General features: G+C 36.4%; 1 long non-coding RNA gene across 1 annotated transcript; it reads right to left on the bottom strand.

Annotated features, from left to right (window-relative positions):
* Positions 1 to 9,514: 9,514 nt before the first annotated feature.
* Positions 9,515 to 16,519, bottom strand: LOC117105659. Its single transcript, XR_004444933.1, has 3 exons — positions 16,226 to 16,519; positions 14,925 to 15,100; positions 9,515 to 9,635 (listed from the first exon to the last, which is right to left on the bottom strand). It is a non-coding gene; the product is annotated as an uncharacterized LOC117105659 (long non-coding RNA).
* Between the last annotated feature and the right edge of the window lie 2,338 nt (positions 16,520 to 18,857).

Genomic DNA, 18,857 nt, shown 5'->3' with positions numbered 1-18,857 from the left:
TATATACTTGACCCTCCCACTTGTTGCAGGGTATACATTGACGAGAAATTTGCGGAAATTAAATATTAGCGAACACACTTGACATTTGGGCCAAAGGCACTTACTGTGAAACTAAATCCAGTGCTCGATAAAACCTAGATTGCATTAGGCCTAACATAAAAGCAGATATCACAAAGATAGGCCTAGATTATTTATCATCTGATTTGCTAGTTTACATCTATCTACATTTTTTTGTTTATAGTATAATTTACATTTATATTTGTCAGATTATCACATTTATAAGATTTCAATAATAATAATAATAATAATAATAATAATAATAATTATTATTATTATTATTATTATTATTATTATTATTATTATTATTATTATTAGGCTATACTAAAAATGTATAAAGTGCCGGTATATCCGTTTATCGTTCATGGCACCCCTCCACAATAAGTAAAAATATGAAAGAAAAGGAAATAAATAAATATATATATATATATATATATATATATATATATATATATGTATGTATATAGAGGCCTATATACATATATAGGCCTATATATATATATACTGTATATATATTATGTATATATATCTTTAGATGCACGTCTGTATGAATAAGCTAAATTTGGAATGTGTACTGGGAGAACGTTCCTAATATATTGAGTCCTAAATGTGTGGTGGTTTTAAGTAAAAGTTGAGTGATTTAAAATAATGATAATGATATGATAGAGATAAACTCCAAACTTTAATTTTTCTAAATTTCTGCGCCAGTATCCGTTTAACGTTCATAGCGCCCCTCCACAAGAAGTTAACGATGCGAACATGAGATAGCGAAACCCGATTGGAATGTCCATAGCTGCATGATACATTATTATGTTCTGTGAAGAATCATGTGAGACATAGATAGCGATGGAAGGTAGGTCCCATTCTATGCTTACCAACTAAATTGAAAATTTTTTGAAAGGTTCAATGATAATGTCCCTCGCAGCACAATGCTATATTTTCCACGATTCCAATGCTCAAAATAGTATTTCCTATGGATACATAAGCAATGATTTTGCGCACGCGCGCATCAATATTGAGAATTTAATATCACGATTAGCGTGACATCAACATTGTGAATAATGGATGCTGTTATTCAATTTAATGCGTCATGTAAATGCGGCCACGTACTTCTTCACAGTCAATCAAGAACAAAATACAATATAAGTCGACGCCATCCAGATCTCTGAATGTTCTCCCGAATTAGTTTGACAGATTGAAAGTTCTATTTCAATCAAAACTAACAAGTGACCTGTCAGAGCAGGGCTAGGAATACGCGCTTCCCCACCCAAGTAATACGATAGTCAAACAAATGCACGTGCTTACATGTGTTTACGCTGTCGTTTTATGCCGAAAAAGCGGGACTTAGCGGAACGGTGCATTTAGGCTTAAACGTTTGAAAACAGCAGAAGGCAAACCGAAAACAAATCTTTACGAAACAAAATCGAACTTTAACCTTATACACTGTTAATCAGATGACTTTCAAACAATTTATTATTTTACTTTTTATTGTCGTCAGACACAAGTAGGCCAAATTGGTCAATTGAAGGATGGATATAAACTAATTGGTCTGAAAGAAATTTTTAATATTATGTGACGTCATGGATAGATAAGTTTTGAGTCGCTTACTTGTGAACAGGCCTATTCTGAATTATTTGCAACGATAAGCCATGAATATCGGAATGGAAACAGATCACCTTAACCTGGATAGTACAAACTCAAATTACATGATAAATGTCTTTAGAGCCTAAAATCATGTCAGATATTGAGTAGCATAAATTCTTTTTTTATAACAACTACAAATATACGTCCTACATTTTACGCAGACGTGCGATATAAATCTCGGTAATGCACTTTGATCCACCCATCTTTATTATTCTATTGAAATGAAAACCAATATTGCACATGTTATTAAGATTTCAATCAATATGACAGGTAGATAATCGAAACAGATTTAACCCGGCTTTTCAATGTATTTTAACAAAATATAATGTACATTATATGTGTTTTAGATTAATCGTTTTATTATATTTGTAGTCCTTTCCAATTTTATTAATCAGAAGTCTCGGCGACCTAATAATAGGGCCTATATTATTGTCATACCAAAATGATATTGTCATGTTATGTGTTGATTACTTGGGCCCACAAGCCATCAACCTCGGGTAAGTCGAACACAATTTGTATTTGTACTTTTGATATTGTGTGCTGAATGTTTAATTTAATAATATGGAGAAATGACTGATCCAGTGATTCGAAAAAGAAGGGAGCCGGGAAGGACTTTCACAGGTGGCGGAGGGAGGGGTGGGGTGTGGGGGGAGTAGGTGGTTGGAATTGAGGTAAGTAAATTTATGATTACCGCACCTGTAGGTGGCCGGAATATATATATATATATATATATATATTTTCTTTTTTCTCCAACTCGAAAAGAAGCCCATTTAGAAAAGATACCCATCCGAAGTTCGCAAATATAAAGAAGAAACCCAGGGCTTCAAATTCGAGGTTTTGCGGTATTGTGAAAACAAAATGTCAGTATTGTTTTCTTAATAGGCCTATATTTAATTTTCGTGAAATTACCGTCTGCTCCATGCGCCTCCCGCTCGAATGCATACCCAAGGTCTATGATATGCAAATAGGTCTTATTCTGTAGCCTGTTGGTTGTGAAAGAATTACGATATGCAACGATTAATGACTATACTCATTTCACCTTGTTGATATCAGACATCCCGATAAGTCTTTCAATATTGATTATGGATTGAATTCGAGATTACGGTTTTTGTCTTCGGGTGTATGTTGGAGAATACCGTAACAGGCTATTAGATATACAAGTGCTTTTAACATGAGCGCAGATCATGGGAGCCCTCCCCCCACCCACATATTCTTGAGGGGGGTGATCCCCCAGACGTTTCAACTGAAATGTAATTTCATAAGTAAATATGCCTGAAAGTTGTTGAAATGAATTGCATACGGTAAATGACCAGAAAAAGCGCTGACAGCTAACGGCGGCGGAACGATTGTGAAAGTTGGGGAGCCATGTCATAAGGTCCAAATGCGAGCATCTAGGCTGAGGGCCACGGGCGGCTCTTTGACGAATTTTGGTGAATTTTATTAGTTATTGTATAGGCATCAAACTACTGTAATATGACTTCATAATTGTTGTAATTTCCAGAGGCGGATCTAGGAATTCAAAATATAAGGGGCCCGGGCGGGGGGTACCAGCAGCGGATCCAGGAATTTAAAATAGAGGGGGCCCGGGGAGGTAGGCCTACTTTCACAGTATGGATGATCTATACCACCTCAGCCCAATCCATGTGTGGGGGGATTATGGCACCTCTAGATGGCCGGAAATTGCACTTCCAGACTTAAAATTTGAATACAATCTTCTTATATCTCCATTTAAAAAAAAATTCTGAACAATTTGGGAGGGGGCGGGGGAAATCCGTCACTGGGTGCTTTCGCAGATGGAGGAACTTTACCACTTCAGGCCAGAAAATGTATGATTATGGCACCTCCAGGTCGGAAATTGCACCCTCAGACTTAAAATTTGAATATAATTTTCTTTATATCTCCATTAAAAAAAAAATAGGTGGGCTCTGGGCCATCCCCCACCCTTTTGAATCCGCCACTGATTTCCGAACAAAGTCAGATTCGAGATTGCTTCCACGATCCCAATGTATTATTTATCTTGAGGGATATCCTTGATATGTGTATTCCCCGACTAACCCTTCACCCTTCCCCCGATGGATAAAAATGACCCTTCTATAGTAGCCTGTAGATGATACTCCAACTGTGGCGTATCCAGGAAGTCGAAATAGAGTGGACCCAGGGAGGGTCTTACGCAAATGGAGTGTGTCCATCCACCTCAGCCCCACAGCTGTTGGGGTGGTAAGAACAAATTATTATATGGCACCTCTAGATGGCCGGAAATGGCACTCTCAGGACAATGTTTTTAAGTTTTATTTTCTATCTTGGAGTGGATTCAGGGGGGTGCGTACGGTGCTATCGCACCTCCTACATTGTTAGGAAAAATAACTGTCGTAGGCCTATTAACCTGTTGATATATTATTTTTGTCATTATGAACATAGTACCGGTAGGATTTTAAAACTATGAAAGTGCAATTTCCGTTCACATCTCATCACCAACCATGGTGGTGCTGAGGTGATGGTGGACTCTCACTCACCCATTACCACTAATGTCCACCCCAACTATGGTACGTCACACAGGTTATTTAGATCTCTGATTGCCGAAAATCGCTGATAAAAGATCAAGATCATGAGAAATTGTTTGGTGCTTTATTTTCACTACAATGGTGATATTATGATGACGAATTTCACCGTTAGTGTCATTTCCGCCCGTCTAGAGATACTACCGTATTTCCTCAAATTTTCGCACCTCAGCCACAACCATGGTAGGGCTGAGGTGGGTGTGGGCTCACGGCTAGAGGTAGAGGTAGAGGTACTATTTCTTAAAGTTTTCCTACCTCAGCCACGTGCGTTTGTTTATATTTTTACCATCTGTAGCCTATATAATATATTTAACTAAACTCGAGAATCTTTGGATAGATGTTTGGTGTTTTTTTTTTTGTTATTTTTAAATATTTTGGAAAAGTTAATCGACTCGGATAAAGGACGATGATGAGACTGGCTTTCTAAAGATTAGGCCTCCTTTTATATAGAGATTGTAGCCTACATACTAGACTCAACATAACACTTTCATTTTTCCTTGATTATTAACAAGCTGGTAATCCGAAACAAAGCATGTAAATCATGCCAATATTATTCAACATGCCATCAGTGCAAAACATCAACAGGATGAAACATTAAGATTACCAACTTTCACTTTAGTAAAAACACCATAAAAACACAAATTTGAGAATTATTACTCGAGTCAAGGTCCGGTGACAAGATAACCTAATAATTCCCTTGGTAAGGGGGGGGGGGGGGGGGCGGCATGGTTTAAAACTTCCAGAGCAGAGGTGGCACCAGTGGTAGACTGAATGCGCGAACTGAGTAACAGTCAGGAATACCCCCGTGTTAAGGGTGCAAGGCGCGAATTTCCTCAAACCTCTAGCACATTCATTAACATGAGTTTGTGTTTGATTGATTTTTACTATTTAGCATGATTGGTTTCTGAATCCATCACTGTAGTAGTAATATTACGGTAGTATTAGTAGTAAGCCTAGTAGTAGTAGCAGCAGTAGCAGAGCAGATTACTGCAAGTAGTAGCAGTAGCCTAGTAGTAGTAGTAGCAGCAGCAGCAGTAGCAGCAGCAGCAGTAGCAGTGAACCTGGGTTTCAGTGCCATTCATGCAAGAACGACACCTTTCTGGCGCCGTTAATTAAAAGAATGTATATCGATATTATGAAACGTGTTACCCACGCATATAATTCATATGAATAAATCAAAAACACTTTGACAAATATTGATTTAAAATAGATGAGGAAGATTTCGTATACACTGAACGTATAGAGTGAGAGTAGGCCTTGTGTATGGGCACACTCACACTCCAGGGGCGGATCCAGAGATTTCCAAAAGGGGAGGCCGAAAGTGGGGCTGATCGAGACAACACCAGCCTAGGGCGTCCGTTAAACTTGTTTCTCTTCACCCAGGAGTATAAATGGGTACCTGGTGGGGTTGCCTGCTCCTGTGCTGATTACCAGCAGCAACACTTAGCATGTGGACCCAATGAAAAGGAAAAATAATCGCTTTTTATCTGCAAAGAAAAGGCGCTATATAATAGGATAGGCCTAAAAGGGCTGAAATGCAAGCTACAATAGGGCACAGTCTTTCGGATGAGAGGTTTAAGCCGTTGGTCCCTTGTGCACTATGGCCAAGAACGCAGTACACTCTTCGAAAAAGAGTAGGGGATCGTCGTCTCCCGGTGTACGGTATTTTCCAATCAATACCAGAATGACCGCACTGGAAATAGTTCTTCTTGGTTTTTTACACCGAATAAATCCAACCAACAACCAAATAGAAGACATTCCTTCCCACAAAATCAGTCATGTAAAGAGAAATTAATTGGTTCATTAGATGGTCACATAACACAATGCACTATAAAATACCTTTGAAGTATATACGTATACATTTGACATTGTTCAGGTTTTTCTGTGTTGTTGGAGAAGTAAGTATTTTCTTTTTACACTAGGCCAATCATGAATAGATTTGAGAGCCGAACCTTCGTACTCTTTGAATGCATTCAATGTCATTTTCTTTAGATATTTTCGTAGGCACTACAAAAATATTTTTTTTAGACAATTGAAATAATGGCATTATGAATGAAAACTGCACAGGTGTTCTAATTTTATTTTTTTACGCATTGCAACTCACTATCGATCTTTAAACTCGGGGTGGAGTTCCCACAAAGTTTAAATTAACCTTCAACCGTTAGTTTATTTCTATTACTTCTATCCAGATGAATATTTTATCCTGATGACTCGAGAAGAATTTATTAATTTTTTCAGAAGCATGAAGCATTATGTAATTTACTTGTTACTGTTTGTTTAATATAATCTATGCCTTAAACTGCCCTTATAATGGGAAACGAATTCATGCTTTTAAGCTGTAATTACCATATACATAATTGCTGTTTACATTCCAAAATTTAATAACTTAGAATTAGATAATATTTACACATTAGTTCTTTCAAAACAACTTATCATCTTCAAACATTTTTTGTCAGACTGAAGCTCGAATCTGCCCCCAGAGATGGTCTGGTCGTTAAGGGAATCCGTCGCATAGACACCTCTGCGCGGTAGTTAGCGTGAGATCAGGATCCGCGCCTGTCATGCATGTTGAAAATGAAATGAGCTTAAATTTGAGAATGACGCATAAAAGTATTACGGAGTTAATACCCAGCAGACACTTAATGACAAATGATGCTTTGTCCTACTTAAGTAATAAATGACCTACTATTCTAACACAATGACAGATCAAAATTAAATGTTAACTTAGCTTACCATAATCTTAACCAGAATAGTAAGTCTAAACATGCATTTATTTACTCCCTTTTACATTAATAATGAAAGACAGTGGGCAAATCATCATAGCCATTCGGTGCACTCTACAAATTCGCACCCACCCAATAAAATTTCTGCTTACTGGCCTGTACACCACCATTATATCAACATCTCCCTCACTATAGTCCCAACATCTACACCACCACTATTATATCAACATCACCCTCACTATAGTCCCAACATCTACACCACCACTATTATATCAACATCACCCTCACTATAGTCCCAACATCTACACCACCACTATTATATCAACATCACCCTCACTATAGTCCCAACATCTACACCACCACTATTATATCAACATCACCCTCACTATAGTCCCAACATCTACACCACCACTATTATATCAACATCACCCTCACTATAGTCCCAACATCTACACCACCACTATTATATATATATATATATATATATTTATCCATTTGTGTTTAGGCCAACGATTAATGGACATTACTGTCAACGACACTATATTTCAGAACTAATACATATTCCTCCACGTTTTTGGATTCTACTAGGTTCTCTGTCATGTGCGTCGAATGTAACTTTCGTTATCGTAATCATTATGCTTCTAATTTATCAATTTGATTTGAAGGTATAAAATATAATTAACATATCATAATCATAATCATAACTCATTTTATTGCAATCGTATAACAGATTGGATAATAAAAAATATTCAGAGTAATAAATAAAACTCAAACAGGCACAATAAAAAGACATTCATAGCTAAAGAAACAAAAAACCAGCCGATTAAAATTAAGAATATCATTATCATTATATATACAAAAAATATCAGTTATCCATAATTAATATTTACAAAAATAAATTATAAAAATCCTAATCACAAGAACAGGCAATTCCTAAATGTCAAAAATTAATTCATATAATTAAAATTTATCATTATTTACAAAAATTTATAAAAATATAATTCTAATTCAGAATTTAGATCAAAAGAAGAAGCAAACTCTAAATATCTAAAATTCAATAAATAAATTGTTACTGTATCAGTTAGATAAAGAAAAATAAAATAAACAGAATACCCATAGACACAAGAACACCACCAATTGAAGAAAAAAGAAAATAGAAAATCATTATCTCATTATTATCTGTTATCAATTACAATGAAACACAGTAAAAAACAAATAAAATTAGGAGGACGCAAAAAAAAAAAAAAAACAAGACAAGAAAATATGTTACCAGTTTTTAAAAAGGCCAATGTTGGTAAGGAAATGTTTTGAGCGCTTGATGTTTACCTTAGGAAGAGCAAATATCCTCGGAGCCCTAAGACTGTATGGGACCGCAGTTGCTTTAGGAAGAAGACCATGTAATCTGTGGGAGGGGTTCTTTAGTTTACAAAAATATTCCATGCACATTCGAGTGCGCCGTTCCGACAAGAGAGGGAGATTTAGGGTGACTCGGTCCTAATCGTAACCAAACCCCAGGGACAATAATTTTTAAAGCTCGGCGCTTAATTTGTTGAAGTTCCTTTTCTTGTCCTGTCGTGATACTCATTCCCCATACAGGAACGGCATACAGTTTTATAACACTAACAAAAAATTGTAAAAGGTCCGCTGAGTCAAGCCCAGATCGGCGGAGATGTTTTCGAAAGAACAGTCTCGAGTTTGCTTTGGCCAAAATTGAGTCGACATGTAGGTCCTCAGAAGAGGTTATCAGATATTATAACACCCAGTAATTTGTAACTACTTACATGACTGATATTGGTGTCGAGGACAGTTAGAGGATCAAAATGGGATTTGTTCTTTTTACAGCTTATTTTAATAAAATGTTAAAACATTTCTACTCTATTTTTAGCATTGGGATCCATATGGTTTTCTTTTGCCCAATTAGCAGCAGAATCAAGGAGTGGCTGGAGCCCACTTCTCCCATCTCCACCAATGCACTCGCAGACGGAGGTGTCGTCCATATACTTAATGCAAGGCACCCCCTCCAACAAGTCATTTGCGAAGACGATGAAAAGTATGGGCCCCAGCCATGAAATTTGAGGTATACCACCGTTAATTGAAACCTATGGTGAAAAAAATATTATCTATCTTTATCCTTTGTTTTCTACCACCGAGAAAAGATGAGATCATAAATTTAAATATATCGTGTTGCTCTAACAGAATTATCTTGGGGGAATTATATGTGGAGTTCAAGTACTCAGTCTCATCATCCATGGCCCTACCCAAGGGGCTGATCCAGTAGGGGAACGGGGAGGGGGGACATTCTCTCCGTTTTGCTGCTAAATTAAAAAAATTCCAATGCAAAGCAATGTTATGTGCTACTCACTTACCTAGTCTGAAACTGTTGTGCCCCCCCCCCCCTTCCTTGTTTGAAACATTCTGGATCTGCCCCTGCTACCCTTTACAGATTTAGGTTTATCGTTCGTCGCTCCTCCCCCACCCCACCCACTCCCAACCGAGCCGTTTTCTATAATTCAATATGCGGATAACACTCACCTACTCCATCACTACATTTGGCGGTTTCCTTCACTATTCCTGTGCCGTTTACTTTTCCGCCAGGCCAACTGTAAACATACATCCGGGTTCCCGTAGAGCCCGCGTCGAACACAACTCCATGCTACATAGTAAAAACATGTTAAAGATAATTAATAAACTGATAATTATGTAATTATTGAGAGTTAAAATAATGGCATAGTAACAATAAATCAACATAAAAAAATACTTAATAATAATAATAATATTAATAATAATAGTAATAAATAATAATAATAAGATAATAAAATGATTAATATGCTAATGATGATGACAAGGATAATAATGATAGTATAATAATATAATAATAATATTGACAATTATTATTAATAATAATGATAATAATAAATATTAATATCATTAATAGATAATTGTGTAAGAAATTATAATCCTGTTGAGCTTTGGTGAAACTAAGGATATATTTTCGTACTTTCTTAGTAAACAAATAGGCAGATCTTTCGAACTAAAGTCCTTGATAATGGACCTAACTGGACGTAAATTGATGAAAAACACAACACATTTTAAGAAAAGAACTATAAGCAATTAATCGTAAACATGTTTCGGGTATTACTTTTAATAATCAACTTTAGTACAAACAGAAATAGTATAATTAACTAAAAATTCGTAACTATATTACTACAATAACGTTATAATAATTGATAATGATAAATAATAAAAGTAATAATTTTATAATATAATAATAAATAAAAATCATCATTAGTCCTATATCCCGACACGCCGTATATCAGAAATTTACAATATTTAACAGATACCAGTATGTTAAATCTAGAAGGTTGGTGTAGGCCTATGCTGATTTCAGTTTCTCAATTAAGAAGTGGTGACCAACCATTTTGATTGATCACTGTCCCTTAAGATGTAAAATGATTGCCCATTAAAAAATAACAACATTCCGCGAGGTCGTTAGCAGTATAGGCGTACAGAGTCGAGCATTAGACTACTGTATAGGAGTAAGTACGTTTTCGGACATTCATCTCCGTGTGCTATAGTCCGGCCTGCCTCGTTTTGACCACCCGGCCCAAGGACCCTGACCTGGGTGTTCTGATATAGGCCTAGCCTCTTAAAATAAAAATTGTGTGATCGGGTTTTTTATCTGATATATTTGAAAGTTTTATCCGAAGATGCAATGCAATCAAGGTGGTCTCAAGGAGGCCAGCTGGTCCCTCTCCCCACCCTAAATGTTTGGATTTTGTTTAGAAGGAGGAAAAAGAAAATAACATTCACATTTAACTGCCACTTCATAAAAATGCTTTTCTGAGTCCCCGACCAGCTCAATTCGAGTTCCTCCTCCACTACATCTGGCAGTGGCCTATTAACATAATTGTGCAGAATCCAATCGACGCGTAAGGTAGGCCTAATTTTTTTTTCTATCGATTGATTTTCGTATTAATATTAATATATTTCATGTTACAAAAACTAATACAACACTTAATCAATAATTATAAAATTGTCTTGGACTGATCTATACCGTAAAACCTTTAATTGAAGCCCAATGGGCTTAATCTCGAGAAGAAGCCAGCCTCGAAAACAAGTCCATCTCGAAAAGATGTCCATGGGCTTCTTTTCAAGAGGCTTCTGTCTGAATTTCAAAAAACAAAATAAATTAAGAACAAGCTTGGTTTATACATTTGTTTAGGTGATTTAATGCCAGTTAATGCATCCATGAAAAGAATGATGTTCAAGTGGCCTTAATTATTGTTTTAGGACATATTCCTTAAATTTACAGCATTCATTTTGAAAAGAAACCCCAACCCCTTAACTTTGCAAAAGTAGCCTCGAAAAGAATCCCATCAAAGTTAAAAAAAAAAAAAAAGCCTAAGGCTTCAAATCGAGGTTTTACAGTATAGGGCCTATTACAAGAGTGAAAGGTGTTTCAAGTTGCCTGTTGGCGTCAGTTGCGCATTTGTAAATGAGAGTGTGCGCTGCATCACTAAATCAATAAATGGATGTTTCGTGGCATCAGCGTGTGAGTGATTTTTTTAAGTTAACATCTTTGCTGAAAATTAGTGATGTGAATCATTAATGATCATTTGATGATATCACTCCTCCTTGATCATCCTAATTTCTTATCCCCACATTCATGAGAACGAACAAGGCTTTTCTACAGACTGAATGCGTATAATAGAGTGCAATAATTTTATGAGGATTTGTAATGCGTTTTGTGAAAAATATCTATATATGCAATCGTTTACCATTAATATTCAATATAGCCTAGACCAACAAACTTTATAAAATACAATACGTCTATTATTAGGCGAAATCTATTCATGTTAGTTTGTCATAAAATTATCCTAATGTTTCGATTGGTTTTTATGAGAAAGTTTTATACAAGATTTTATAGGCTTGATATAAAAATACATTGTCTGTGTTTGGAACATACATGCATAATACGAATGTATAACATGCCTAATATCGATTATCAACTGGAGCTTGTACTAGTAATTCATAGAGTACTGGTAAATTCACGATGGTAGAGTACAAATGTAATGAGCACGTATTCATATTCATCACATTAAAAAATGAGAACACAAGAAAGTTTAATCAGAATACGACTTTTGGTTGTCTAATGAAACGAATCTACGTGTTTAATACGTCGATATATGCCTATAATAATACAATGCCTGCGATAAGATAGCTCGTGTCATGTACTTGATGTGATTGTATGCACGGTCGAGCGTAGCGGTTCAAGCCTTTTGATAGGAAAGTACTTTAGCGCTTGATTTATCAAAAAATATGATTAATAATAAATATCACCATAAAGGAATAATCAGAGCGCATTTGATTTAAGATGCATTGAATGAATTCCCAATTGCTCAGTTTTCCGAAAACCGAGCACAGAATGCTTGATTACTAGAATACCCGAAGTATTGCCGACGGGATGCCTGAATGAACCGTGTTTTATGCCGCGGGGCGGACAGGCGTAAACGCAAAAAAAAAAAAAAAAAAAAAAAAAAACAAAGAACAAAAACAAAAACAAAACAAAAACCAGTTTCGGGCAGAGAGATGACCAATAAATGAGTTTGCTGACGTCAACTCGTCCCTTTTATGGCGAATTGGCGAATGTTGAAAAGTCCATTTTGGAGAAAACGCATTATTGTTTTGAGTATTGCAATTTGTCTGAGATATGATTTTAAAGAACGATAGCTCTGCTCCACCAGAGTGTAGCGTTGTGTGTCAAGACCCATTATCAAAATGACTCACTGTAACACATTTGTTTAATTTTGGTGAATATTGCACGTAGACACTACAGTATTCTAGTAATCGTAGCCGATTATTAAAATAATTGTCTGGGTTATTAATCATCAACTTGTAAATGAACACCCAAACCATTGATAATAATAAGGCCTACATTTAAAATAGGCCTATACATAAAAGCAATACATCACAATACATAAATTTACATTAAGATTTCTGAAACCCATGCTTTATTATTTTTTGTTGACTTAAAGGTTACCTACTGCCCTTTACAACAGGGTGTTCCCTATTAATCAATATAGGCCTATTTATTGAAACAAACTGTTTGGAAAGTCACAATTATACAAATATTACAAATATTATATAGGCCTAGGCCTATATAAAAAAAACCAAAAAGGGTTTATTTTAAAAAAAGTACTTATAATAAAAACAATAAGCAACATTTCATGATATAAATAAGTACATGCTTTATGCCTCCGCCGGTATAAAATCATTTTGTTAAAAAAAATAAAAAAATAAATAAAAAAAAACCAGGAGGCGTAACCACCCTTTTCCTCTTTACCCCCAGTTTTTAAATATTCAAAAATCTGTTTTTCAATAATCGTCGAACACCCTTTTGCGTCTTAGAAATTCAGTTGAACAAAATTTCATTTTGTTTCCTCTGGACCATGGCTTTAAGTTTTGAGTTCGCACGCATTAATAGTTTTAATCATATCGTTCCTTCAATAATTAGCAATTATATAGTTTCTGAATGATCGTTCCATAAAGATATGTTACACATTCGCTTCAAGGCGTTGGAAGTTTAATTTGGCCTGTCTGATAGCTTATTGTGTCGCCAACGTTATAGCTAGTGATTCAGAATTTCCTATTTAACATGTTTCTATAAATTAGTAGGCGCATGGATGCATATCCATTATCTATTGTTATTGGAGGAAGAGTGATGTATAGCAGTGGAACGGTAAAATGACGCCAACCCTGTGTTTAGTGGTTGGCAATCAGTATAAAGCTATTTTACAGCACTTTTCATGACTTCACTGAAAATATCTAGTAAAATTGCTTGATGAAAAACCGATATGAATCTAAAATGTACAGTACGTACTGAAGGCAAAGATAATAAATAGCAAAAGATAGAGCAGCTTCCCAATATAGTGGAACATCCGTTCTAAATGCATTGTGGGTACACGGAGGGCGATTTCATCCCGTCCGCGCGGCGGCGCTATATATCAATAATAATTAAAGGTGCCGCTCAGGTTCGTTTGTTTCCTGTAGTTTCTCCACTTAGTCAAATGGTCAAATTTTACCCCATTCGCGGGAGGCCGGATGTTCCATCAATTTCAATGCAAATACGCGAAACAGCTCATTTAAGTTCTTTGCCGAAGGTAACGCTTGGTTCACGCTGAGTAAGCTGCATCACATCCGATCCGAACCAAATTTCGTAGAACGTTTTCAATGCACGTCTAGTACGCGCCTCCATTCTTTACCATTGATTCGATTTTCCTTTTTTCGTTTCGTTAAGCCAATCAAACCGATTTGATTTGATTTGATTTGAAACCGAATTCGAATTAGGTAAGACGTATTGATGCAAACGCAGGCAAACCTTACGCGTATAGTCAGGGCAATCTACGATTTTGAGTGTAGCTGGATTGCTCATCAACCAGCATCGACCAATCATTGTACAGAAAAAGCTGAAGCCACCGACGCCATGCAAGAGCCCAGTTGACGACGTTCATTCTAGTTAAAGCCCCATTCCCGGGAATGGGGCTTTAAGTTTTTTTTTTTTATGGCGTTTGTTTAAATTATTGTTAAACATAACGAATCTTGAAATTTATTATTTAAAAAAAATCAAATGTTATGAAATGTTTTTTTTTTAACCTCCATACCTAGCTCAAGATACGAACTACATCGAAATGGATTTGGTGGTTGGGGTGGGGTGGGGCTCGATGATTAATTAGGCCTAAGTAAGTGAGTGAGCGCTAGCTTGCAAAATAAGGTAACATGAGGTGATATTTAACTACTTAAACGTATATTATTTTCATCAAAAATTTCCAGTGGGGGAGGGGGAGCTTCTCTGAAGAGTGCCCCCGCGACGTTTTAGATACACCACTGTAATTTAGGCCTACAACGTCGCACTATTTGATACGTGAACATAAAAGTGACGTACGCTGTTTGGGATTCCTGAGATTGTCTGTGGATTACCCCAGGCGCACCAGGAGATCAATGCCACTACGCCAACAATCAGAAGCAAAGTACCAACTATGAAGTACGTCCGAGACGGCGACGTTATCACCCTAGGCTCTCCTCCAGTTTCCATCTTCTCCATGGCCGGAATTTCCAAGCCTATTCGATAGATTTGTACAAATAAAGTGTTGAAATAACTGTTCTGCATTGATTAGTAATTATTGTATTTAATTAATAGGGATATTTGATTAGACAGAGCAGTAACGATAACGTGAGTATACAAGAAGAGAAAGAATACAATGGCTATAGGGTCTCAGAGCTCAGAAATAAAACATTAATCTTACGTTAAGACAATCTTCTAAAATTCTATATAAAATGTAACCAAAAATCAAATACAGGAAATAAATTAAAAAATACAATATTTGATAATTAACATTATGTAATGAGTATGCCTCAAGAAAAAAACTTGAGGGATTAAAAATTATCAAAGCTTGTACAGTGCTTAAGTGACAGGTTCAGGATACTTGCTCTGGTTCTGTGAGGGGGAAGGGGTATAAATGATTTCGAACTTTTATCAAAATTGGTTTGACCCTTCCTGAATTTGTGTCTTACTAAGTGATTTCTCTCAACGGTTGCGTGTTCTCAAATTGATATAGTACAATTTAGAGCTTCTTAGAATTTACAAGCAGACAATAATGGATTTTCCGGAGTGTCAATCAAACTTAACATTAGCCAATCAGAATAGAGCCAAGAAAACACGCATGTCCCTCAAACAAGTTTGCGTACGTTTAAGCTGTCAGTTTGTGGGACATAGGCAGAGCATTATCCTAACGGCTATTGTGTCAGATTAAAAAAATACTGTTAACTAATTGTACCTTAACTTTTTTATTGAAAAATTATAATTTATCTCTAGCGCCACTACTGATGCAACAGCAAGTAGACCTGCTCTACACAGACCTACACTTACAGGTTGGGGCGATGCTCTGTAAACTAAGCCTTTAGCGGCTTAGCAGGTGGTGTTGTTTTACTTACAGGTCATAAAAATCCCCGTGTTACAAGAATAGAACCCAGAAACCTAGAGGGTGGGAAAGGTAAGCTTCTTAGCGACAAATAAATTTTTACTCAGTCTTCTTGCATGATGCATTAAATCAATGAGTATCTCCGAAGTGAAACGCGTTTATTTATCGGTGCATATTGATCTCTGTTGTTTGATTATTAAAATACATTACATCAAAAATTCGGGTAATTCTATATAAAAGGAAATCAATACGTTGCACAAAATACCTTATATATCCGTCAAAAGATCTTTAATATGTTAAGTGAGCTTTTACTGGTTAAAAGAGATGCAGCGTGCACGCAGATATTCCACTGTCAAAGCAACTACTGTATCTATTTCCTTTCGATTCATTCCCGACTGCCGGAGTTATGAGCATTTTACTGCATGAAATCCAAATATGTGATTAAAAACATAACAGTCAGCAAATCCGCTCACCATAAAGTATCCCCACGTCACGAAAGAGAGGGTCTTTGTGTTACTCTAATCGACTTGCTCTATGAGTACTCACCTTTATTCTGGTGTCCCAGGCAACAAATGAATCGCTACAGCAAATGCTGCCTCTCATACGTACAGTTTTTGCAAGTATATCGGCATTCGTAACGCTCAGTAGCGATTGGTCTGAATATTTAATGACGTAATTACAATAAATTTCAAGATATAATGATTTATACTTATACACACACCTCTTGCTTATATTATAAACAACCCTCCGGTCCAAGATAGGATTTTGACCTTGTGCGTGTGGATGAGATGGGGTGAGGTTAACACTTTTTTTCGTATATGTATATAGGCCTATATAGGCGAGTGTGAGAAAAGTAATCCCAACCGGGATTTGAACCCGAGAACACACGTTGTCTATGCAACCCCTTAAACTGGGCAACTGGGGCTTCATTGAAAATTCTAATCGGATAAAAGCAACTGATCTTTCACACTCTCACACATGCACATTTGAACAGTACCGTACTAGATAAGAGACAAATCTTCTGTGCATTATATTCAGGAGATCAGCTGGATCTCGAATAAGATACTTGTAGCCTAATGATAATGATTAGCATTTTCTGACGGTTCTAAATTGTAGGTGGCGTAAACATACTCTATCTTTAATTTGTTTGTTGTTCGGAAGTCACTAGAATTCATAGAATCATAACTGTAAAACTCTATATGAAAAAATGTGCCAGTAAACTCTGAATCCTTGTCATTTTTCGTCTACAACGTAAATTCAGAAAGTCAATAAGATGCCTGAAAATTGTTGAAATTAACTGCATAAATGATTAGCTTTTAACGAAAGACCACTGTACAGCTAGAGTACATTTTAATTTATAATAAGATACCGGTGCCTCTGCCCACAAACATCTGAATTACCGTAAATGCTCGAATAAGCGCAGCACCAAACCTGATTTTTTTTCCCCGTTAAGCTCCGCGGCGCTTAATCGAGTGTATAATTGCCCTACGTGTAAAGAAATAGCACGAGAAACAGGCTTTTAAATACAAAGTATACCATTACCAACCTGAGAGATTTGAAATGCGTGAGTGGCTACACCAGTGGGGGGCTCAACCGGAGTCTAGGGGCCCCTGGCGCTCCGACGATCTGAGTATTTGCTGTTTTAAAACGATTTCAGGGAGTGTTTGTTGACAATACCGGGTATTTAAAAACAACACTTTTACTAAAGCCACGTACAATTTGAGTTTCAATGTATGTTACTGATGAATTTTAGTAATACATCAGTGAAGTTAGTATTCACTGTACTTATCTGACTGCGTGCGTGTTTGATGCCTACTGACAACACTGCAGTTTCAGTCACATACGGTAGTACTTTAAATCAACGGTTGGTTGCGACAATGAAAGCGCAAGATCGCACGCGCCTCCTAGACTGTCGGTAAATTGATCCTCGAATGAGATAAAGCTCTCTAGGGACTCAAAAATTACTGCATGACCGTTTTATATTTTTAATAAAACCAATCTCTTCTAATTTTAAATTCATTTCCCTGGAATTCGTGACAATTCGTTATCACACATAGACTTGTGCTAAATGCGTGACCAATTTATGATCACGCATGTATTTCTGCAAAATTCGTGTTTCATCCAAAATTACTTTGAAATGCGGGACCTTCCCGCACGATGCGAGACGGTTGCTAACTATAATGAGGTTTAGAGGTGTTAAAATGAATAAAAAAACACAATAAAAACGTGAGGTAGGTAACATGCACGGGCATGGAAAGAACCACGCTAATATTTTTTATAAGCGCCGCACTGGAACCTCCATTAATTTTACAAACGCCGCGGCGCTTATTCGATCATTTTACGATGCTATAATAAACGACTCGAGTGCGCGTGCCTTTATTATAATTTGAAAAGTGGCCTATGAGAAAAGGTGTGTGAAGATAAGACTGGTTTTTACATGAAGTAGGTAAAGTTCAGTAAATACATCAAAGACAATTAAGTTATATTTTCCATGGTGCATCTCAGCGGTTAATTAGATCAATGATGATGAACTTTAGTTAGACACTGTCTCTTATACACATCTAGATGTGTATAAGAGACAGTGGTTCTACAGGTGACTGATGAGTGTCCAGATCTTAGGAGTAAACTATTTGTATCCCAGTCCAACGAACCAAGGTAAAAACCATTAAATTTTAATCTTTGTATATAGATACCGTATACTGTGCAGGGGCGCTGGGGATGTGGAGAAAAAATAAAACTGACCATAGAGCTAAAAAAAAGGGATTATTAAATTGAAAACCAAGCTGACTCTCAGATGCAACAACATGTAACATCACTGAAATTTTCACCAGCAAATTAAAGCACAAAACCTGCTGGTATATCATACACCATCTCTCAAATGAAGTGAGCAATTAGCG

This window comes from Anneissia japonica, unplaced genomic scaffold (genome assembly GCF_011630105.1).
Source record: "Anneissia japonica isolate Jap-2015-1 unplaced genomic scaffold, ASM1163010v1 scaffold287754_len4335492_cov202, whole genome shotgun sequence".
Taxonomy (NCBI): Eukaryota; Metazoa; Echinodermata; class Crinoidea; order Comatulida; family Comatulidae; genus Anneissia; species Anneissia japonica.
The sequence above is the reverse complement of the archived record's forward strand: the minus strand, read 5'-3'. Positions and strand labels throughout refer to the sequence as shown.